The sequence below is a fragment of the Mustela lutreola genome, chromosome 13 (assembly GCF_030435805.1).
Source record: "Mustela lutreola isolate mMusLut2 chromosome 13, mMusLut2.pri, whole genome shotgun sequence".
Classification (NCBI taxonomy): Eukaryota; Metazoa; Chordata; class Mammalia; order Carnivora; family Mustelidae; genus Mustela; species Mustela lutreola.
Genome location: NC_081302.1, coordinates 45,237,735 through 45,262,797, shown reverse-complemented (window position 1 = coordinate 45,262,797; position 25,063 = coordinate 45,237,735). Strand labels below are relative to the sequence as shown.

At 35.5% G+C, this 25,063-nt stretch overlaps 2 pseudogenes; one reads left to right on the top strand and one right to left on the bottom strand.

Moving 5' to 3' along the window:
* Nucleotides 1–546: 546 nt before the first annotated feature.
* Nucleotides 547–753, top strand: LOC131814250 (small nucleolar RNA U3; annotated as a pseudogene).
* A 1,552-nt stretch (nt 754–2,305) lies between these two features.
* On the bottom strand, nt 2,306–13,113 carry LOC131813606 (peroxynitrite isomerase THAP4-like; annotated as a pseudogene).
* Nucleotides 13,114–25,063: the final 11,950 nt, after the last annotated feature.

Below are 25,063 nucleotides of genomic sequence, written 5' to 3'. Positions count from 1 at the left end.
CCTTTTTTCCTGATGTGTCTGGCTAAGGGTTTCTCAATTTTATCTTCTCAAAGAACCAGCTCTTGATTTCATTAATTTTTTTTCTATTTTTTAAATATCCATGTGATTTATTTCTGCTCTGATCTTTATTTCCTTCCTTCTACTCATCTTGGGTTTTGTTTGTTCTTCTTTTTGTAGTTCCATAGGTGTAAGGTTAGATTATTTATTTAAACTTTTCCCTGTTTATTGTGGTAGGCCTGTTATCACTGTGTCCTTTTTGATTGAGCTTATGAGCAGCCTGTTCCTTAACCTTTGTGTGGTGTTCTTTAAAAGTATTTATGAAGATAAAGTAGGGAGGCAAGGTGAGTTTATTTGAACCTAAATCTCTAAGCAGTGTTATCAGCAATCATGTTACTTATGTGTGCTAATTCCAACCATTTATTGGGCAATCCAGGATTTCCTACATAGATGAATATATTAGATTTGCTGTGACCATCATTCCAGAGAAACAGAAAGATCTGGGTAGAGTCCCTTTTAGGAAAGGTGATATCACTGAAGTGCTGTGAATGGACTGTTAAAGAGGTGAGGGTCATGCTGTTCAGATATCTTTGAAAGATGTCTATTTTAAAGTTAAGGACCACAAGGAGGATGTCCAGTGTTCTCTCTTGAGCATGAAGCTGGCTTTAGGTGTTGCTTCCACAACTGCCTATTGCCACTGATGACATTCTTTTCTCCCTTTGGGGGAGTAGGAGGAGAGGACATAGTTTGAATGGTTTCTGTTGAAAAAAAAGAAAAGAAAAAAAGGAAGAATGGAAAGATGGCTAGCTATTAATTAGGTATCACCATGCTAACAGAAATAGAAGTGGGGTTGTCTTGAGCCTATCAGTGGAGCAGTTTCTGGAGATAACAATGATGATAAAATGTTTTTTGAGAGAATGTGCTCACTGCCCATCAGGTTTTGTTGCTCACTGCAAAAAAGCACAGGATGTCAAGGAGCCTAGCCTTCTGATTTTGCATAATATCTGTATATATCTGTATGCATTTTAGTAAGCCAGTTAACTTCCTTATAAATTATTTTCTTCCTTTAGTTAGTTGGAAGAAAAATATCTGATCTCCCTATTTCACAAATTCATTTATTAGAAAAAGAAAGGATCTGAAAATGTTTTAAAAACTTTAAACACTACTGTCACTGATAAATTGTTATATGGGAGAGACCATCTTATTGAAATTTGACCACTGTTACTAGATGGTCACATTAACACTGGAGTTCACAGTAAGTCCTATGCAATTCATTCTGAAAAGGTTAGGAGAATACTGATGAGTGCGTATTGTTGAGCTTGGAAGTTAATTACACACTAAAGCCTACTATTAACACTCCTAAAACTGAAAAAATATATATATATACTTGGCAATAGGTTTTGGCCAGTTGACATTCAGTTATTTTCAGCTGGCTGAACATGGCTAAATTTTTTTTAACTTCGTATTTTTTTTTAATTAAAAACCTTTTTGAATGTTCTTAATCAAGATCATATTTAGTCTTTTATTTCAACTAGTCTAATTAGCTAATGGAGCATGCTCTAGTGGTAGGCTGAAGGATCAGGTAACAAAATAATAAGGTAAAAATATATTTCCTAGCAATTAGAGCATCAGATATTTTAGTCCTCACCAGATACTTTTAGACATTCATGTCTGAATGACTATTTTAGATTAATAATTGCTTCATTTTTATATTATCTTGACATTAAACAGACTACTTTTTATGATGATTTACATTATGTCTTCTTGATCACAATGCAACTAGTTCAAAGTATGTTAGTGTTATTCTGATCTTACAATTGCTATAAAATACAATTTTATATTATGATTCTGTATTATATTAGTATTTTTTTGATTCATAAAATAATTCTAAGAACAATTATGTGAAGGTAAAAAGGCTTAATTTTCAAGGATTTTATTATTCAGAAATGCTAATGAACATGGTTATTAGCCAAATTCTTGCTTCAAGACCTGTATAGCAGTATTAAATTATGATTAGAAACTTAAAATAATATTTGTAGTAATAAACATGTAAGTAATTAGTTTTATACATTATAAATTTCATTCTAATAATAAAAACATTTAAATCATTTACCTGTGTGGAGTCCCTTCCCCCCCCCCTTTTTTTTAAATAAGTTTCTGTTGTTTTTTTCTATATCTTTACACGTTCAAGTAGCAATACTCTTGCTCTTGGTCACACGCACGACTGCTGTGGAGCATGGACATAGAAGCTGAAGTGTCATGACACACAGATGACCAGGCCCCACCTAGGACAAAGTTCTACTCTGCATCAGGATGTCACCTTCTTGTAGTTCGTATGAAAATGCTGAGTCATGGGCTGTGTAGTGATTGCTATGGAAACTGTTCAAGTTTGACTTCAGTCTGAATTTTCAGGTAATCTGACCCACATAGGGCTCCTTGGCAAAGATAGCATAGGGATGGAGTGGGACACCATGCACAGCTCCTACTGGTACACTTTGCCCTCCACCTCTACAATACCTGAGTTCTGAGTGCTAAGACCACCTTGTTGGTATTGGGCTTTAGTATTGGGCATACTCCCTGTGCATAATTTATGTGTCAGGGTAGAAGTTGTCAAACCAGAATTTCTATAGGAACTGAACTACATGGGAGATGGATACCTCTTCTAGGTATTAGAAGTTTGTAGCATTGGGTAGGTCCTGGTGGATCTGGCATCCAGATAACCTGCATCCAGGATGGTGGTGTCACAATTGAGTTCATCCATGTTTGCAGCTAGGGGTGGAAGGTGATTCCAGCTTCTTCTAAAGCTTGTGCACCTGGCTCTTAGATTGGCTGATCCTCTGCCACAAGGTCTTAGCTCATCATTCTCCACCCCTTCCTGCAGGCAGTATTCCTGGCTCTTGTTCTGCTGGAAAAGCAGGGGAAATGTAGCAAGTTGATAAGTATGCAGGTCCCCAGTGCTGACAGGATGATCTTGGGTGGTGGACATGGTACTGGCCATTGCTGTGCTCATTCTGCACAGTTTCCATAGTTGGCTTCAGGGTGACATCTGGCAGAGGGGCTCTTGGAGGGTTTCTTGGACATTCTGTGAGCAAAAACTTGGGGGGCTCAGAGCCAAGTCCTTGTTGTACCCTAGGCTAGTCCTGCAGCAGCCAGTCTGTCTTTTAGTGGCCAGGCTTTGAGTGTGCTTGGAGAATAAAGTGAGCTAATATATTTGTATGCCTCAGATCCTGGGGTCAGGTAAAGTCACCCATAGAAATGGCACTTTAATCTTCCAGGTCCCCTCCTGGGAGGTGATGTTCTCACTGCCAGCATCTACAGAACATGCGATTGCTTCTCCTTGGCTGCCTGACTCTGTGGTGGCTAGACTCCTGGAGTTCCTTCCTGAGACTGTTTTGCCTGCTCCTGACTAGTGACCTCCTGGGCTGCGCTAGATGTGATGCTCAGTCCCTTCTCCTTAACATAGATTGTTTCAAATGTCTTTTCATATAGTCTCCCACTACATTTTACTGTTGTACTCTCATGTTTCATTTTGAAATAATGTAAATTTTTTTTCTAGAAGTAGAGTTAATTCTGCATGAAGTACTTAGGTTCTTTTCTGTAAAGCTCTTATAAAGATACTTCTATTATATATAATGAATATCAAAATTACAGTCATTTCCTATTACCCTTTTAATCAACATCATCCATAATACAAAAAAAGTAAGACCTAATTCTATAGTTAAATTCCTCAGTCTAGTTGTAAGGCTGCATCTTTCCATGAACTTAAATAGATATGGAGTTTTTTAAAAAAGATAAAATTAATTAACAGCAAGAGTGTAAATATTTTAATTGTAAATTATCACAAAGCCATGTAAATTTTAGTGCTTTCCTCCCTCATCCACATCTAGCAAAAATTCAGAAAGTGAGTCATGAAGACAACTAAAATAATAGGCTAAATCATTTCAAAAGAAATGTTTTTTTCCTCAGTGACTTAGTAAAATTTTTATAATATTTGCATTTTAACTGATAAATTAAGTTTTATTCTTTGGAATTTTTAGTGTTAAATTAAAAAAAAAACTAACTAGATAACTAAAGGCTGTCTGGGAAATTGCTTATTTGTATTAGTATTGGAGTCAGTTATTCAGAATACAGTGGAAACTGCACTGAAAATTTCTGAAAATTTCTCCTCAGGGCAATTACCTTATAAGTTCTGTGATTTTTATAAGATGGTTCTGGCCTGTGCTGAGAAGGGTGATTGGTTAGGGAAGACTTTAAGGGAAAGAAAGTATAATTGATAGCCTCAGCAGTCTAGTCAAGAAATATTGACTTAACTCTAATAGGGTGATGTTGATATAAGTTGATAGTAGAGATAGTACAAAAGAAAATGCAGGAGGTCTTACCTACCAATTGATTTGGTAGAATAAATAATGAGATTATTTTTTTCTCCCATGATATTAGAAGAAAGATAGCCAAGTATAACCAAGATAGGTAAAACAGGTTTGAAAGTGGATCAAATGGGAGGAAATAATTATTTAGTTTGGTAAAAATAGAGGCATTGTCAATGTACAAAATCATAAATAAAAGTATTTGAAGTCATGGTATTAAGAAGACTAAGACTTAAGACTAAGTCTAAGAAGACTCTTAGGATAAAACTAAAACACGTAGAAATGTAGCAAAGAGTGGAACCCTGCAGATGACAGTGAGTTTGGAGACAGAGGAAAAGGATGGAAAGTTGAAGAAAGATAATGTAATTGGTTTAGAGGTAGGCTGAACTTTAAATAATTGTAGTGGATGTTTGAAGATTTAGTGGAAACATATTGATATGGTAGATTAAAGGAGAGAGAGAAGATGATAACACAAAGGGAACAAGAGGAGTAGTTTACTTCTGTGAAGAGTTTGGAAGAGAAAATATAGAGGTCCTTTAAGGTGTACTGCCCTTCTTGCTGCTTCATTCTCTCTGGGTTGAGGTTAGCATGTGTTCCAGCGTAAAGGACAAAACTGAGGAGGAGACACTGACAGTCTGAGAAGTGGAGAGTGGAAGTACAGGCCACATGTAGCATTCAGAGCACACAAGAGGTGCTCTGGAGCAGGAAGGACTTCTGTAGCAAAACTGCTAGGTTTGGGTTTAATCCTTTCAAATTTGTTATGGGTGGGTCACAAACTGTAGAGTGAGGACAGACTATATAGAGAGGTGCTGCCCATCTTCTCTTCATAACTTAAAGTCTGCTCGCCCTTGTCAACATCCTCCCTGTTGGAGGAGGGCAGGGACAGATTACTCATATGGACTGCCTTTGTGGGTCAGTGGGAGGCACCAGCAAAAGATGTCTGCAGGTTGGGAGAAATGAGATCGGCTATTGATTACCTGGCTCCCTGCTTGCTAGTAGGCAACCAGATGGCTAAATTCCCTCATACCATCTGTGGTCTGGCTACCCTCTTCAAGCACTTAACTTGTCAGAAGTCAAGGCTTTTGGAAGGTATATAGGCTATTCTTCATAAAAATTCTGCCATCTTGTAACCTTTATGAATATTCACATAATTCTTGACTTGGAACCTGATTTTTGAGACTTAAATGAATGTATGTGGTTTAAAAAAACAAGAGTCACAAACCTTCCATGGTTTGCATAGCCACGACAGAAAGGGATTATAAAATTTAAATGAAATAAAGCACTCCTAACCTACAGATCATTTCTTCCTGCAATAGAGATTTTTTACTCTAGTGTGGGTTTTGGCCAAATTATCATAAATTGTATCACCTTTGAGCCAAGCTATAATTATATAGTCATTAAGCAAATATTTATCAAGTACAGTTGTGGCTTTGGAGATAATAGAAAATAAGACAGAAAATGTCCCTATAACTGTGAGCCTTTTAGTTTACTGAGAGAAAGAACAAGTAGTAAATGGATAAATAAGGTAATTTTAGTTAGGGCTGAATTCTACAAATAAAAGAATCCAGGGCAATATAATGGTTAAAGAAGATTTTGCTAACACCAGCATTGAGGCCCAAAGGAAAATAAAGTATGAACCATGCACTGTTCTGTGCTCTAAGAGAAGTGCTCACGCAAAGTGCTATGTCAAGAAGACTTTGGTGTGCTATAGAAGCAAGAAGGCCATTGTGGCCAGAGCACTAACATTAGGAAACAGGTCCGGAAAAGCAGTATGGGGACAGATCACCATGACCTTTTAAGCCTTGTTAAGGGGTTTAGAATTTATTCTAAATGTATAGGAAGCTCCTGAAGAGTTCAAGCACAATGGTGACATTATTTTTGTTTTAATACTTAAACATATTTCTCCTGCTGCTGTGAGAAGCACAGATTGTAGACAGACAAAAGTGGAAGCAGAAATCCACTGAAGCTACTTGCAGTACTATTAGTAATATTGATATTTGAATGTTTACTCTTGCAAAGCATAGCGTGATCTCATTTAACCTCAAAACAGCCCATTATTTTTTTTAAGATTTATTTATTTATTTGAGAGAGAGAGAGAGAGATTGAGGAGGGACAGAGGAAAAGGGAGAGAGAATCTCAAGCAAGCTCTACGCCAAGCCCAGAGTCCATTATGGGGCTTGATCTCATGAACCTAAGATCATGACCTGAACTGAAACCAACAGTTGGATGGTCAACTGACTGCACTATGCAGATGCCCCCAAACAGCCTATGTTTTAAGTTACTATCATTACAGTTTGGGAATGAAGTCATGCATAGGCAGTAACTTCTCTGACATTGGCTATAGCAACTTTTTACTAGATATGTCTTCTGAGGTAAGGGAAACAAAAGCAAAATTGAACTATTGGGACTTCATTCAGATAAAAACTTCTGCACAGTGAAGGAAACAATCAACAAAACTAAAAGGCAACCTTTGGAATGGGAGAAGATATTTGTAGATGACACATCTAATAAAGGGTTAAATTCAAAATATGTGAAGAACTTACCAGTTTCAACACCCAAAAAGTCAATAACCCAATTAAAAACAGGCAAAAGACATGAGTAGACATTTTTCCAAAGAAAACATAGAGATGGCCAACAGACACATGAAAGATGCTCAACATCACTTATCATCAGGGAAATACAAATCAAAATTATAATGAGATATCACCTCACATTTCTCAGAATGACTAAAATTAACAACACAAGAAACAACTGGTGTAGGGGAGGTTGTGGAGAAAGGGGAACCCTCTTCCAATGTTGGTGGAAATGCAAACTGGTGCAGCCACTCTGAAAATCAGTATGGGGTTTTCTCAAAAAGTTAAAAACAGAATTACCCTAAGATCCAGCAATTACACTACTTGGTATTTGCCCAAATGATACAAAAATACTTATTCAAAGGGGCACGTGCACCCCGGTATTTATAGCAGCATTATATACAATGACCAAATTATGGAAGTAGCCCAGATGTCCATCAACTGATGAGTGGATAAAGAAGAAATGGTGTGTGTGTGTGTGTGTGTGTGTGTATAATGGAATGTTTTTCAGCCATCAAAAAGAAAAAAATCTTGCCATTTGCAACAATGTGGATTGAGCTAGAGAGTATTATGCTAAACAAAATAAGTCAGAGAAAGACAAATACCATGAGCTCACTTATATGTAGAATTTGAGAAACATGTCAGATGAACATGGGGGGAAAAAGAGGGGCAAACATTAAGAGAGGCTTTTAAACATAGAGAACAAACCGAGGGTTTCTGGAAGGGAGGTGGGTGGCAGGGGGTGGGGGGGAATGGGTTAAATGGGTGATGGGGATTAAAGAAAGCACTTGTGATGAGCACTGGGTGTTGTATGTAAGTGAAGAACCACTAAATTCTACACCTGAAAAAAAAAAGGGGGTTTTAAGAAAGTTCTACAAGGCCCCTGGGTGGCTCAGTTGAAAAAAAAAAAAAAAAAAAAACTACACCTGAAACTAATATTACACTGCATGTTAACTCACTGGAATTTAACTAAAAACTTGAAAAAATAAAAGGAAATGAAGCCATGGAGATACAGAAGAACTACGCAAGTTGCTCTATATCATAAAGTTAGCATGTGATGTAGCCCAAGAAAAATCAAGTATTCAGACACCACAGCCTTTTTCACCACCACACTGTGCTCATAACTTTGAATTTATATTTATTAGAGTTGGCTATAACCAAATTGGCAATATTAAAGTCTTCAAAAGTAATCTTCTTAAGTGAAAGCCAGTGTTGATGAAAAATGCTAGAGATAGAAAATACTAACATTTATAGTAATGAAGCAAGAGATGAGACAGTGAATAATCAAATCTTAAAATTTTCAGGACAAGCCGTTTCCTTATGAAATCTTTCCCTTATCTGTATTTCAACCAGCACTTACGTATCTCACCTCTGTTTTCCTTGAAAACATGTATTTTAAGCCATAGATGCATTCAGAATCCTAGATAATTTGAAATTCCAGTGATCTCATCTTAAAAACTTAGAGAGTCTCCAATATAGACATCCCCCACATAAAAAGATTAAAATATATCATTACTCCAATGATGCTTCAGCCAAGAATTTTCCTTTTTAAAGCACTTCCCAAAATAAAATTTGGATGAGGCTTACAAAGCATACTTGTTCTGGTAACATAAATGGCAAGTGAAAAAGGGGTGGTAAATGACTAACAACAAGTTCATTAAAGATGACAATATGTAGTTTAGTCACTTCTGGCCAAGAAATACGCCTCCAGACAAAGTGATAATGACCCAGAAATAGCTGAGTGCTCAGAAGCCTGCAGACACACATATACAAGTTAACTACAGGACCTACAATCTGTCCATTTGGTTTGGAACTTCCAAACCTCATAGTGTGAATCTGTGCACAAGTGGTTTAGACAAGGTGAGTAAATACTGTGGAGATGACCAAGATTTCCAGCCCTTACTTAGGACATAGATGCCAGTGAGTTTCTTTGAAATGTTGTCTGATGAGATTTACCAAGCTTTTTTTTTTTTTTTTCCTGAAACATAAATGAGAAAAAAACAGATATTCACATTTTTAACCTAAATATACCTCAAGATTGGAGGCATCTGGGTGTCTCAGTTGGTTAAGCATCTGCCTTTGGCTCAGGTCATTGTCCCAGGGTCCTGGGATTGAGCCCCACATTGGGATCCTTGCTCAGTGGGGAGCCTCCTTCTCCCTCTCCCTCTGCCACTCCCCCCCACATTGATTGATTTGCAAATGTTGAATCACCCTTGTATCCCAGGAATAAATCTCACTTGGTTGTGGTGAATATCCATTTCATGTAGTGTTGGATCCTATTGGCTAGAATCTTGTTGAGTATTTTGGCATCCATGTTCATCGGGGTTATTGGCCTGTAATTCTCCTTTTTGATGGGAGAAACTTTGTCTGGTTTTCAGATCAGGATGATGCTGGCCTCATAGAAGCAGTTTGGAATTTTCCTTCTATTTCTATCTTTTGGAACAGCTTCAGTAGGATAGGAATTACTTCTTCCTTAAAAGTTTGGGAAAATTCCCCTAGGAAGTCATGTCACCCTGGACTCTTGTTTTTTTGGGAGGTTTTTTATTACTGCTTAAATTTCCTTGCTGTTTATTGGTCTGTTCATATTGTCTATTTCTTCCTGTTTCTGTCTTAATAGTTTCTAAGAATGCCTCCATTTCTTCTGGATTGCTTAATTGCTTGGCATATAGTTGCTGGTAATAATTTCCGATAATTGTTTCTATTTCCTTGGTGTTAGTCATGATCTCTCCTCTTTCATTCAAAATTTTATTAATTTGGGTCCTTTCACTTTTCTTCTGAATAATAACAATCTTATTAATTCTCTCAAAGAACCAGCTTCTAGTTTCATTGATGTTTTACTGTTCTTCTAGTTTCTATTTCATTGATTGTGCTCTAATCTTTATTAATTTCTCTTCTTCTACTTGGTTAGGTCTTATTTGCTGTTGTTTCTCCAGATCCTTTAGGTATAAGGTTAGCTTGTGCATTTGGGATTTTTCTAATTTTTGATAGAGGCTTGGGTAGCTATATATTTCCCTCTTAGGACCACCTTTGCAGTATCCCATAGGTTTTGGACCGATGTGTTTTCATTCTCATTAGTTTCCATGACTTGTTTAATTTCTTCTTTAACGTCCTTGTTGAACCAATCATTACTTAGCAAGATGCTCTTTAACTTCCAAGTGTATGAGTTCCTTCCAAATTTCCTTTTGTAGCTGAGTTCCAGTTTTACAGCAGTGTGGTTCAAAAATATTCAGGGGATAATCTCAATCTTTTGCTATCATTTGTGACCTGATTTGTGACCTAGTGCATGGTCTGTTCTGGAGAAAGTTCCAGTTCCTGTTCTGGAGAAATATTCTGTTGTTTTAAGGTGGAATGTTCTGTATTTATCTACAAAGTCCATCTGGTCCAATGTGTCTTTTAAAGGTCTTGTTTCTTTTTTGATCTTCTCCTTAAATTATCTGTCCATTGCTGTGAGTGGAGTGTTGAATTCTACTATTAATATATTACTATCTCTATGTTTCTTTATTTTGTTTAATTGGTTTTTAATAATTGGCTGCACCAATGTTGGGGCATAGATACTTACCATTGTTAGCTCTTCTTGTTGGATAGGCCCACAGATATTTTTTCACAGAGCTAGAACAAACAATCCTAAAATTTGTATGGAACCACAGGAGACTGCAAATTGCCAGGGAAACCTTGAAATAGAAAACCAAAGCCAGGGGCATCACAGCGCCGGACTTTAAGCTATATTACAAAGCAGTAGTCATCAAGACAGTATAGTACTGACATCAAAACAAGCACGTAGATCAATGGAACAGAATAAAGACTCCAGAAATGGATGCTCAACCCTATGGTCAACTAATCTTTGACAAAGCAGGAAAGAACATCCAATGAAAAAAAAATAGTCTCTTCAATAAATGGTACTGGGAAAACTGGACAACCATATGCAAAAGAATGAAACTAGACCATTATCTAATACCACACACAAAGATAAACTCAAAATGGATGAAAGACCTCAGTTTGAGACAGGAATCCATCAAAATTCTAGAGGAGAACACAGGTAGTAACCTCTTTGACATAGGCCACAGCAACTTCTTTCAAGACACATCTCTAAGGCAAGAGAAACAAAAGCAAAATGAACTTCTGGACTTCATAAGATAAAAAGCTTCTGCACAACAAAGGAAACAGTCAACAAAACTAGGCAGCAATCCACAGAATGGGGGAAGATATTTTCAAATGACATTTTGGATAAATGGCTGATACCGAAATCTATAAAGAACTTATCAAACTTGACACCCAAAACCCAAATAATCCAGTCAAGAAATGGGCAGAAGACATGAACAGACACTTCTCAAATAAAGACATTCTAATGGCTAACAGACATGTGAGAAAATGTCCATCATCACTAGCCATCAGGGAAATACAAATCAAAACCACAATGAGATAACCATCTCACACCAGTCAGAATGGCTAATATTAATAAGACAGGAAACAGCAAATGTTGGTGAAGATATGGAGAAAGGGGAAAACTTTTATATGGTTGTTCGGAATGTAAACTGGTACAGCCACAATGAAAATTATATGGAGTTTCCTCAAGAGGTTAAAAATAGAGCTACACTATGATCTAGCAATTGCACTACTAGGCATTTATCCTAAAGATACAGATGTAGTGAAAAGAAAGAGTACCTGTACCCCAGTATTCATAGCAGCTGTGCCCACAATAGCCAAACTGTGGAAGGAACTGAGATGCCCTTCAATAGACAAATGGATAAAGATGTGGTACATATATACAATGGAACATTACTCAGCCCTCAGAAAGGATGGATACCTGCCATTTGATGGTTTCACTCATGTGGAACATAAGGAATAGAGCAGAGAACCACAGGTCAATGGAGGGAAAACTGAATGGGAAGAAATCAGAGATGGAGACAAACTATGAGGGACTCTGGACTCTGGGGAACAAACTGAAAGTTACGGAGGGAAGAAGGGTGTAGGAATGGGGTGACCAGGTGATGGTTATTAAGGAGGGCACTTGTTGGGATGAGCAAGGGTGTTATATGCAATTAATGATTCACTGAACACTACAGCAAAATCTTACAATATACTATATGCTAGCTAACTGAACATAATAAAAAAATTGAAATGAGTATGTTGGCAATTTTTTAATAAATTATTTAAATCCAGTAGCTCCAGAAAAACTGCTTAAAAAAAAATCAGCAATTAACTAAGTTGTTTTACTTATAAAATGGTGTTACAATTTGACATGTAGTTTTAAAAATGATATGCAGAAAAGTTTGGAAACTGTAAAAAGATTTACATTTTTCTATGGATTATGGATATCATTATTGTTAATTTCTATTATATCTGGTCCAAAATGCACAAATTTAGACACCGTCTAAATCCCAGAACTTATCTCCAACTAGAAGAAAATGCTATTAAAGGGACAAAGGTGTCTTTTTATCAATAATAGTGAACACTAGCATATGAAATATTTTATCAACTTTTATTCCTTTATTTCTTTCCCCTTCATTCATTTGTTCATAAAAAGATATGTTATATTCATAAGATCTGTGCTACATGCTAGAACATCTGGTCAGCTTCTGGTTGGTAGATTAACATTTTTAAAAATACATAAGAAATAGCATGACAAAGATTTTAGCAGAAAAAAATATAAAGAATAAAAATATATGTTTATAAAAAATAAAAAATTATATTAAAAAAAAAGAAAACAAATGCTGTTACTGGGAAAGAACATTCAGACTAATTTGTTTTTCATGGTTTATTCAATCACTCACTTATTCGTTTAATAGATATTGAGCATATAGTGTATGCCCCATTGCTAATTTTTTTCCCAAATTCCACATGCAAGTGAAATAATATAGTTTTTGTCTTTCTCTGACTTATTTCATTAGGCATAATACTCTCTAGTTCCATCCATGTTATTACAAATGACAAGATTTCATTCTTTTTTATGGCTGAGTAATATTACTGTGTGTGTATGTGTGTATGTGTACACAATATATATGCATATAAAATTATTTTGGGTAGCAAAATAGTTTTTAATTTTTTTTAAACAAAAGTACCAAAGAATCGTGTGATGCTGCCAGCATTGGAGGCCCATACCTGGGCCACAAGTATGCACATTCCTTTGCAACTGATTCTGTGATAGAAGAACCGTTCATTTCACCTTTATTGTTTACCATGTCCCCCATGTATCTTCAAAATAGAGAAACATGCCATCTTTTCTCCAGTATGACTTTCATTGTTGAATCACCAATGCTGGATGTACCTTTTTTCTGAGCTCTGGATTGTTTTTCTATAAATATTACCTCTTTATCCATTCTTCAGTCTGGACATTTGGGCTGCCTCCATACTTTGGTCATTGTAGATAATGCTCCTATAAACATCAGGGTGGAAGTATCCTTTTGAATTAGTGTTTTCTTATTCTTTAGGTAAATACATAGTAGTGCATTGCTGGATCGTAGGGTAGTTCTAATATGAGGACCCTCCATATTGTTTTCTGGAATAGCTGTACCAGTTTGCATTTCCACCAGCTGTGCAGGACAGTTCCCCTTTCTCCATATCCTCACCTGTTATTTTTTGTGTTGTTAATTTTAGCAATTCTGACAGGTTTGAGGTGATGTCGCATTGTAGTTTGATTTGTATTTCCCTGAAGGTGAATGATATTGAGTATTTTTTCATGTGTCTGTTGGCAATCTGTATGTATTCTTTGGAAAATGTCTATTCATGTCTTCTACCCATTTTGTGTGTGTGTGTGTGTGTGTGTGTGTTATATAACAGCTTAAATTACCCTTTAACAAAGTAATATATATATATTTCATTTTTATTTGTATAGATTTCATTTTAATTATATATTTCATTATATTTATATATAAATATTTCATTTATATATATTTTCATTTATATATGTTTATATATAAATATTTATATATTATATTGTATATTATAATTATATATAAATTTTCATTTAAATAAATTTTCATTAATATATATTTAACAAAGTCATATATATAAATGTTTCGTTTAATATTTCATACATTACTTTGTTAAAGGGCAATTTAAGCTGTTATATAACAAAAAAATATATATATATACACACACCCATTTTTTTAAACATTTTAAAATTTTAAATGTAGAAATTAAAAATTTACACTTATATGTACATTAACAATTTAAACATTTTAAAAATGAATGGTAATAACAACAGCAACACCTCTTTTTTTTTTTTTTTTTAAGATTTGTTCATTTATTTATTTGACAGACAGAGATCACAAGTAGAGAAAGAGGGGGAAGCAGGCTCCCTGCTAAGCAGAGAGCCTGATGTGGGACTCAATCCCAGGACCCTGGGATCATGACCTGAGCCAAAGGCAGAGTCTTTAACCCACTGAGCCACCCAGGCACCCCACAATAGCAACACTTCTATGGCACTTATTACATGCCAGTTAATGTTCCAAATGCTTACATTCACTCATTTTAATCCTGAAAGTAAACCTATGGGGTACTGTCATTATTATTCCTAATTTATAGATAAGGAGCCTCAGGCACTGTGGGCTAGGTAAATTACCCAAGGTCATGATGAAACTGAATTCAAACTCTAGCTGGCTGCAGGGTCTTTGCTCATAATCGTTTTTTTTTTTTTTTAAAGATTTTATTTATTTATTTGACAGACAAATCACAAGGAAGCAGAGAAGCAGGCAGAGAGAGAGGTGGGGGGGAAGCAGGCTCCCCCCTGAGCAGAGAGCCCAACGCGGGGCTCGATCTCGGTACCCCGAGATCATGACCTGAGCTGAAGGCAGAGGCATTAACCCACTGAGCCACCCAGGCGCCCCTTTGCTCATAATCTTTGAGCATGTCTCTAAATACATTCTGCCCTTTAAAATTGGGTTATTGGTTTCTTTGGGTGTTGAGTTGTATAAGTTCTTTATATATTTTGGATACTGATCCTCTATCATATATACCATCAGCAAATACCTTCTCCCATTCAGTAGGCTAACTTTTAGTTTTGTTGTTTGTTTCCTTTATTGTACCAGTTCTTATTTTTGTTGAATTCCTAATAGTTTATTTTTGCTTTGTTGTTCTTGTCTCAGGAGACATTTCTAGTAAGAAGTTGCTATTGTCATAGAGGTTACTGCCTGTGTTCTCCTTTAGGATTTTGATGGTTTTATGTCACATTTATGTCTTTAATCCATTTTGAATTTATTTGGGTATGGTGTAAGAAAGTGGTCCAATTTCATTCTTTTGCATGTTGCTGCCCAGTTTTCCCAACGCCATTTGTTGAAGAGACTGGCTGTGGACAGTTTATTTCTTTTTTAATTGCACTTTTTTTTATTAAATTGATTTATTTATTTTCAGAAAAACAGTATTCATTATTTTTTCACCATACCCAGTGCTCCATGCAATCCGTGCCCTCTATAATACCCACCACCTTGTACCCCGACCTCCCACCCCCCTGCCACTTCAAACCCCTAATGCTTCTCTTTCTTCTCTCTTGCATTGTTTCCAATTAAACAACTTCTGCCATCCTTAGTTTTGTTCCTCTCTGTGTAACGTGTCTTTGTTCTCTGGCTATGTTTAAAATTTCTCATTGTTACTGGTTTTGAACATCATATTATATTATGACTTGTGGCATTTTTCTTCATGTTTGTTGTGCATGGGGTTTGTTGAGCTTGCATCGGGGTTCTATGGTTTAATGAAGAACGGAAAACCTTTGGTCATTATTACCTCAAGTATCTTTTCAGCTTTATACCTCCTTTCTTTCTGAGACTTTGATTATAAGTATCCTAGGCCACTTGAGGTCACTAATTCATCCTATTTTCCCTTTTCAATATTGTTTTTCTCTCTGTGTATTTCATTCTGGGAAGTTTCTCTTACAATATCTTCGATTTACTAATCTTTTCTTCCTCAAAGTCTATCTGATATTAATCTCATGAATTGTAGTAGTTTTCTTCTCAGACAGGATAGATTTTATCAGTGAAGTTTGAAAGGTTTTAAAAAATATTTTACATGTTTCTACTTAAATTTGTGATTACAGTTACAATAACTATTCTAATGTCTTCCTGCTAATCCTTAATCTGTGTTACTTCTGGGACCATTTATTAATTGACTTTTCCCTCTTTATGAGTCATGTTTTTCTGCCTCTTTGTTTGCCTCATAATCTTTGATTAGATGCCAAGCATTATGAATTTTAGCTTGAGTTCTAGATATGTTTGTATTTCTATAAGACTTCTTGAAATTTTTTCTGGGATACAATCAGAGTTCTTGGAAACAGTTTGCTCCTTTTATGATTTGTTGGGCTAGACCAGAGCAATATTTAGTCTGAGCCTAATTATCTCCCACTGCTAGGGAAAAACACTTCTGATTAAACATTTCTAACGTTCCATGATAATAATGTTTGCAAGTGTCACTGTTGTGGAAAAGGAATTATTACTGGCCTTCTTTGAGCATTGTTAACTGCCCCCTCTAATCATTTAGGATGGTTCTTGTCCCAGGTTTGTGTAGTTTCCTTGTAGACAGGTGCTGAATATTTGAGGTGGATTCCATGAAGACCTCCTGATTTTTTTGTGTGTTTAGCTTTGTCTTCTTTGAAACCTTGCCCTGTGAGGCCTTGCCCCTTCAGTGTCCTTAGACTCTCAATCAGACTCTGTCACCTCAACTCAGGAAGTGCAGGTGAAGGGGATTAAGACTGCACTTATCATGATGAGCACTGGGTAACGTAACGATGCATAGAGTTGCTGAATCACTATATTTACACCTGAAATTAATATAATACTGTATGTTAACTATGCTGGAATTAAAACAAAATCTTTATTTTTTAAAAGATTTTATTTGAGAGAGAGAGAGAGAGAGCATGAATGGCGGTAGGGGTAGATGGACAAGTAGACTCCCTGCTGAGTAGGTAGCCTGACATGGGACTCAGTCCTAGGACCCTGAGATCATGACCTGAGCTAAAGGCAGACACTTAACCAACTGAGCCACCCAGGCACCCCTAAAATAAAAAACTTAAAAAAAAAAAACCTTTGTGGAAAGACACACACACACACCCACACACACACATATATTACTGGAAATCAGAATTGACTCAAGAATATTTTTTCATGGGGATTTTTGTGTATCTCACAGAGGATGAGTTCATTTCAATTTTGGAGTTTGGATTTAACCTTTTGCCTAAATTATAGTATCAAAATTCTGTTGTTCATTTGATACATTTAGTAGGAAAATAATTATAGCCACTAGGTAGAAAAAGTAAGTGTGTGTGTATTTTGTATGTGCCTAATCACTGTGCCCCCAGACTATTTTCCATAAGTTCCTCATATTGCAATATAAGTCAGTTTTATTGAAGTGTAATTTAATATGGTAAGATGCAACTGTTTTCAATATAATGCTTTGTGAGTTTTGGTAAATATATGCATCTTTATAAGATGACCACAGTCAAAAAGTAGAAATTTCCATGACTGAAAACCTCCCCTTTACACATTTGCAAGTAACTCCCAGTCTTGGATCCAATCAAATAATGACTTATTTCCATAAGTATAAATTAATTTTGACTGTTTAAAAATTTTACCTAGATGTGATCATACTATTTGCACATGAAAAGTACAGACTTCATGCTTTTTATTAATATGATCTATGTTCATTTTAAATAAACTCAAATAATATAAAGCAGGAGAAAGTAATATTTCAAATATCATTCCAATACTATGCAATTTTATCCATGTTTTATAAGACATGATAATGATTTATTTCCTGATAAATCTAGATAGTTATTTTAATGTTTACTTTCTTCCCTGAATTAGTGCATGTTTTCAGTGTTTGCCTTTTTCTATCCAGCTTAAAGGATACTTTTGTCTTAGGTAGATACTGAATCAGTGTCTTGCCTAGAAATTTTAGAAGTTACTTGATATCTTCTGGCATTGATTGTGTTGCATGATATTTGAGATTAGTCTAGATCTAATTTTTCTCTCTTGTAGGTGAATTACTTTTGGTACCTGGATGTCACAAGTCTTTCTTTAATTTTTTTTTAATTGAGGTACAATTGACATATAGTATATTAGTTTCAGGTATACATTATAATGACTTGATATTTGTATATGCTTATGAATTGATCATCGCAATTAAGTCTAATTTCCCCATGTAAAGTTAAATAATATTCAATACAATATTATTGACTATAGTCACCAACCCATACATTGTATCTCCATGACTTGTTTGTTTCATGACTGGAAGTTTGTACTTTTTTTACCATATTCATACAATTCACTTATCCTCAGCCCCCTCCCCGCTGGCTCCCACCAATCTGCATCTATGAGTTGGTTTTGTTTTATTTTTTAAATTCTACATGTAAGTGAAATTGAATGGTATGTGTCTTTCTCTGTGACTCAATTCACTTAATACACTCAAGACCCATCCATGTTGTTGCAAAAGGCAAGACTTCCTCCATTTTGTGGCTGAGTAGTATTCCATTGAGTATATGTACCATGTCTTCTTTCTGCACTTGTACGAGTGCTAACAAAACTGACTTTGTCTTTGGCCCTCCATCTTCCAGGCCCATTAGAAGTTGATATATGCCCTGACTAGAATTTGAGAAAGCTTGTTCTGGTTTTCCCTAAAATAGCACACATAAGACACTACTTTATAACTAGTAGAGATGACAGGCACACAGAGAGTGTCCCTTTAAATAACTAGTAGAGATCCTTGGCACAGAGATGGTGCCACTTTAGATAAGTATCCTTTGACAACACTACAGTGACCCTTTACTCTATAAAAGCTGTGGATTCAGCTCCAGACTGAATGCAGAATAGTACCTAGATCATCTGCCTCCCACTCCCTCGGTCAGTAAGTTACCCTGAAAAAAAATTTGTGTAAGTGGTATGCAGTGGCTTTGCTTTTCAGTCTCAAAATGCCTTTTCAGTTCAGAAGATACTTTGCTGACCCTTCTTGATCTTCTAACACTATTCATCCATTAATAAACACTGGTTCTTTCTATATCTTGGCTATTGTGAATAAAGCAGCAATAAACATAGAGGTGAATATATCTCTTCAAATTAATGTTTTCATTTCTAGAGAATAAAAACCCAGAAGTAGAATTATTAGATCATATGGTGATTCTATTTTTAGTTTTCTGGGGAGCTCCATACTGCTTCCCATAGGGGCTGCACCAGTTTACATTCCCAACAACAGTGCATGAAGTTGCCCTTTTCTCCACACCCTCACTAATACTCGTTATTTCTTGGCTTTCTGATAATAGCTATTCTGACAAGTATGAAGTAATATCACATTATGATTTTGATTTGCATTTCCCTGCTGATCAATGATGTTGAGAATTTTTTCAAGTACTTGTGGGCCATCTCTATGTCTTCTTTGAAAAAAAAAAGTCTACTCAGATCCACTTCCTATTTTTTTTTTAAATTTTTTATTATTTATAAACATATATTTTTATCCCCAGGGGTACAGGTCTGTGAATCACCAGGTTTACACACTTCATAGCACTCACCAAATCACATACCCTCCCCAATGTCCATAATCCCACCCCCTTCTCCCAAACCCCCTCCCCCCGGCAACCCTCAGTTTGTTTCGTGAGATTAAGAGTCACTTATGGTTTGTCTCCCTCCCAATCCCATCTTGTTTCATTTATTCTTCTTCTACCCACTTAAGCCTCCATGTTGCATCACCACTTCCTCATATCAGGGAGATCATATGATAGTTGTCTTTCTCTGCTTGACTTATTTCGCTAAGCATGATACGCTCTAGTTCCATCCATGTTGTTGCAAATGGCAAGATTTCATTTCTTTTGATGGCTGCATAGTATTCCATTGTGTATATATACCACATCTTCTTGATCCACTTCCTATTTTTAAGCTAGATTGTTTAGGGTTTTTTGTCTTTGAGTTGGAGGAGTTCATTATATAATTCCAGTATTAGCCCTTTATTGAATATATGATTTGTACATATCTAACCTCATTCAGTAGGTTGCCTTTTTATTTTGCTGTTTACTTTGCTTGTGCAAATTTTTTTAGTTTAGTTTATTTGACAGAGAGAGAAAGAGCACAAGCAGGGGAAACAAGAGGCAGAGGGAGAAGGAGAAGTAGACTTCCTGCTGAGCAAGGATCCTGATGTGGGACTCGATCCCAGGACCCTGGTATCATGACCTGAGCCAAAGGCAGACTTTTAACTGACTAAGCCTCCCAGGCACCCCCATGGATTGATTTCTGAACTCTGTTTTGTTCCATTGACCTATGGGGCAGTTTTTATTCCAATACCATAGTATTTGATTACTAAAGCTTTGTAATATAGTTTGAAATTTCAGAGGCATGATACTTTTAGAATTATTCTCTCTCAAGATCACTTTAGCTATAATGGATCTTTTGTCGTTCCATACAAATTTTAAAGCTGTTCTATTTCTATAAAAATGCCATTTAACTTTGATAGTGAGCACATCGAGTCTTTAGATTGCTTTGGGTAATAGTAATTGTAACAATATTAATTCATCCAATTAGGAAGATAGGGCTGTGTTGCTAGAAACTCCCCTCTAAGAACTGATTTTAGCATGTTGTTTTTCCATTTTCATTTGTCTCAAGATTTCTCCTTTGATTTCTAGTTGGCTCATTGGTTGTTCAGTAGCATGTTGTTTAATCTCCACATATTTGTAATCTTTTCTAGGGTTTTTTTTTTTTTCTCCTGTGATTGATTGATTTCTACTTTTATACTATTGTGGTCTGAAAAGATGTTTGATATGATTTCAGTCTTTTTAAAATTGTTGAGACTTTTTTGTTGCCTAACATGATCTATCCTGGAGAATTTTCTGTGTGCACTTGAGAAGAATACATATTATTATGCTTTTGATTAGAATGTTCTGTAAATTTCTGTTAAGTCCATCTGGTCTAATGTGTCACTGAAGGCCAATGTTTCCTTATTGGTTTTCTGTCTGGATGATCTATCCATTGATTTAAGTAGGGTATTAAAGTCCTCTGATGTTATTGTATTGCTGCTGACTTCTCCCTTTAATTCTGTTTAATATGTGCTTTATATATTTAGGTGCTTCTGTGTTGAGTGCTTAAGTATTTGCAAATGTTTTAGCTTCTTACTAGATTGACCCTTTTATCATTATTTAGTGCCCACCTTTGCTTTAAAGTCAATTTTCTCAGATATCAGTATAGGTGCCCTGTATTTCCTTGGTTTCCATGTGCATGAAAATCTTTTTCCATCCCTTCATTTTCAATTTGTTTATCCTTACATTTGAGATAAGTCTTTTGTAGGCAACATATAGATGGGTCTTGTTTTTTTATTTGTTTATCCACTCTATGACTTTTGATTAGAGAATTTAGTACATTAACATTTAAAGTAATTATAGATAAGTACATACTTATTATCATTTTGTTCATTGTTTTGTAACTATTTTGTAATTCCTCTCTGATCCTTTCTTCTCTTGTTCTCTTGCCTTGTAGTTTGTTGCCTCTTTTTAGTGTTATGTTTAGATTTCATTCTCATTATTTTTTAGGTATCTACATTGGTGTTTGCTTCTTGGTTACCATAAGGCTATTATATATCAGCCTACATATATACTAGTCTATCCTTAGTTGATAACAAGTTAAGTTTGAATACATTATAAAATACATTTTATATTTTTACTCCCCCCTCTCTGATTTTATGTTTTTGATGTCACATTTTATATCTCTTTATTTTTTATGTTCATTAATGAATTGTAGTTATAGTTATTTTTACTACTTCTGTCTTTTAGCCTTCATGTTAGCTTATAAGTGATTATAAGTCCACTACCCTAACTATATATTTACTTTTACCAGTAAGATTTTTACTTTCATATGTTTTCATGTTACTAATTAGTCCCCTCTCTTTTCAACTTAACAAAGTCCCCTTAACATTTATCGTAAGGCTGATTAACTCCTTAAGGTTTTGCTTGTCTGGAAAACTCTTTATCTCTCCTTCAATTCTGAATGAAACTGGGTAGAGTATTCTTAGGTGGGAGTTTATTGCTTTCAACACTTTGAAAGTATCATGGCTTTGTCTTTTAGACAGCAAAGTTTCTGCTAAGAAATCTGCTTATATTCTTAAGGTGATTTCCTTGTATGTAGAAAGTCGTTTTTCTCTGCTGCTTTTAAGATTCTTTTTATTTTCAACTTTTAATGTTTTAATTATGATGCATCTTAATGTAGATGTCTTTGGGTTCATGTTTTTGGAACTCTCTGTACTTCCTGGATCTGGATATCTGTTTCCTTCTTCCCCAAGTTAGGCAAGTTTTCAACCATTATTTCTTCATTGAGTTTTCTGTTTCTTTCTTTCTCTTCTCCTTCTGGGACCCCTATAAGGCAAATATTGTTCCACATGACATTGTCCTAGTGGTTCCTTAAGCTATCTTTATTTTTAAAAAATTCTTTTAACTTTATGCTGTTCTGTTTGAGTTCTTTCTAACCTGTCTTCCAGGGCATTGATCCTTTCTTTTGCTTCATCTAGTCTCCTATTGAACCCCTCTAGTGTATCTTTTATTTCAGTTATTGTATTCTTCAGCTCTGTGACTTGGTACTTACCTATATTTTTTATCTATTTGTTGAAGCTCTCCCTGGATTCATGTATTCTTCTATTCATCTATTCTTCTGAGAGGTGAACATTTTTATGACCATTACTTTGAACTCATGTCAATTACTTATCTCCATTTTTGCTTGCTATAAATACATTTTTACCTCCTCATTAGTTATTTTTTTTCTTGCCTTTTTTTTTACCCATTATGATTTTGTCAAATCTTTTCTTATTCACCCATATCTATTCTACCCATTACTGTCTTTTAGGCAATATATTTGTAATGGAACTATTTAATTTCTATATTTTTCCCCTTAACTCTATAAGTTTCCTTATGTTTGCATCTCAGTCTAATTTTTTATTCTCAGTCTAATTTTGAGCTCTTTTTATATTATGTTAACTTTTGTGTTTCTGCAGCACTTGTGTAATGCTGCTTTTCTTAGATGATACTTTATCCCATGCTGCATTCTTTGTGTCTCTTCTGTATTTGTTGTTTTTCTTTGTTCATTTTAGTTCATTCTTTCCTTCAAATGTGTTTATAGGATGTTTGCAGAAGTGCCATGCCATTACTTTTCACTTGCCTCTCTGATACAAGCATATTCATCCAAACTTTTTATTTGTTTTGATGAAATGTGAGAGATGTTTTTGATACTCATCTTATTTCAGACTAATCCACCTTTTCCTACCCCACTTACCACTTCTTTCTGTTCATTTTCCTGAGGCCTGGCATTTCTGGAGACTAAAGGAGAGCTGGGATGAAGCTGGGTTCTTCTGAGACTTTAGTCTTCAAAGACCCAGTTATTTTTTTGTTAACAGAACCCACTCTGTCAACAGGAGTATAAGTTTAGTTGGAAAGGGAGCTTCGTCTTCAGTTCTTTAGCTTTTACCAAGAAGACATTTCCTGTAGTAGTCCAGACTACCACCTTTATCCACCACCTTTGGAAATGAGAATAGTTGGAAGGAGTTTTGCTTGCTGTTTGGGCCATGGAAGTAGACATGGGTGGTTAAGCCACTCTTTCCTTTTGGGAACTAAGGTACTTGGAAAAAGCATGAGCACTGATCTGCTCTTGGATTCTGTTAACTTTTACAAGGGTGAGCCTTCACAGGGGAATGTCTTCAGATTTCCAGCTCTGGTTGTTATTGCATGGGAAAGTGAATCTAAATCAGTATTAAGAAGCCCGCTACCTTGCAACTACATGCTACATCCTCCTTTGCAATTTTTTCACTAGTGGGGACAATTTTTGTCTCCATATACTGATTCTTTTGCCTTATTTTTTTTGACAGATTCAGAACCTGATTAAGAAAAATATATTATTCTTTGGCCCTTTATTGCCTCCGTCATCTCCTTCTCTGATAGTGTAATGTCCTATAGAATGAGAAGCCCTGGATTTCCCTCTTATCTCTGTTGTAGTTCGCAAAGTGGTATGTCAGAGCTTCTACTCATGGGATCTTGCCCCTAGATCTTTCTCATTTTTAACTGTTTTTCCTCCAAATTCAGAAAATTTGGAAGATATTAATGAGTATTTTGTTCACTTACCTCTTTTTCTTCATCCTGTTTTGGCAGGGATGGGAGCAGTGGAAGGAACTGAGCACTGTGCAAACCCAGAACATCCTATCCCTTGTTTTGGTTATTATATTTTATAATTTAAGGCATAAAGTTGTAACTCTTCACTTTTTGACTGCTACTGCTACATTTTTACTGGATCTTATTATACATTGTGCATTTGATTGGCTACTGGATTCGAAGAATTCTAAAAGCTCTTCCAAAATTTCCCAGATGTTACAAAGGATAGAGAAGTTTTAAGTACACATTTATTCATAAAAATACTCTGGATATAATTTCCTAAATCTTGTGAAACTTATCATATCACGAACTTCAGTGAAAGAATTGTGCCACAGAAATAGAGGTAGGCATTTTTTCTTCTAAATCATCTAAGCAAGATAATCTTGGCTTTTCCTTATTTTACTTCCCTAATTGTTTCACAGAAGTGTAGGAACTAATCTCAAAAAGACCTCTTCTAACTTTACCTTAATATTTTTAGATGTTGGAATAAGCTGGTGTCAAAGATTATTTTAAATAATTGGCGAGTAGTGGCTACAGAATAAGTAACACTCTAATTAGACTCTCATGGAAGGCTTAATCTGTGCCAGACTCACCTAGGAGTCCTATTACCCAAAAGGTAACTTATTAATGCTAATTATGATTTATTTTTACCCTAACTGTAGGGGCTCTAATAACAATAGAGCAACATTAAGCAAATAAGACACAGGAAGGGTAGCATAACAAATAAATGAAGGTCCCTATTACCTTTGTTTGACCTCTTGAATTTGTTGCTGCCTTTTCAGGTACCAGTTTTATCATTAGTGTTGGGAAATACAAAAGTCTCCCTGAGGTTCTAAGAGACCTTTCCTGTTAATTTTCTAAGGTAATTTAGAACAAGAAGCGTGTGAAGTTACTACAGTGCTCTAAGAATTTCTGTATATAATACAGAATATTTCACAGGAAACAAGTCAGCAACAATTTAGCTGTATCTTTTCAGAATATGAGAGGATAAATGAAATGACAATATGGGTAATTTGATCACCATGATCACTAGGCAAGCT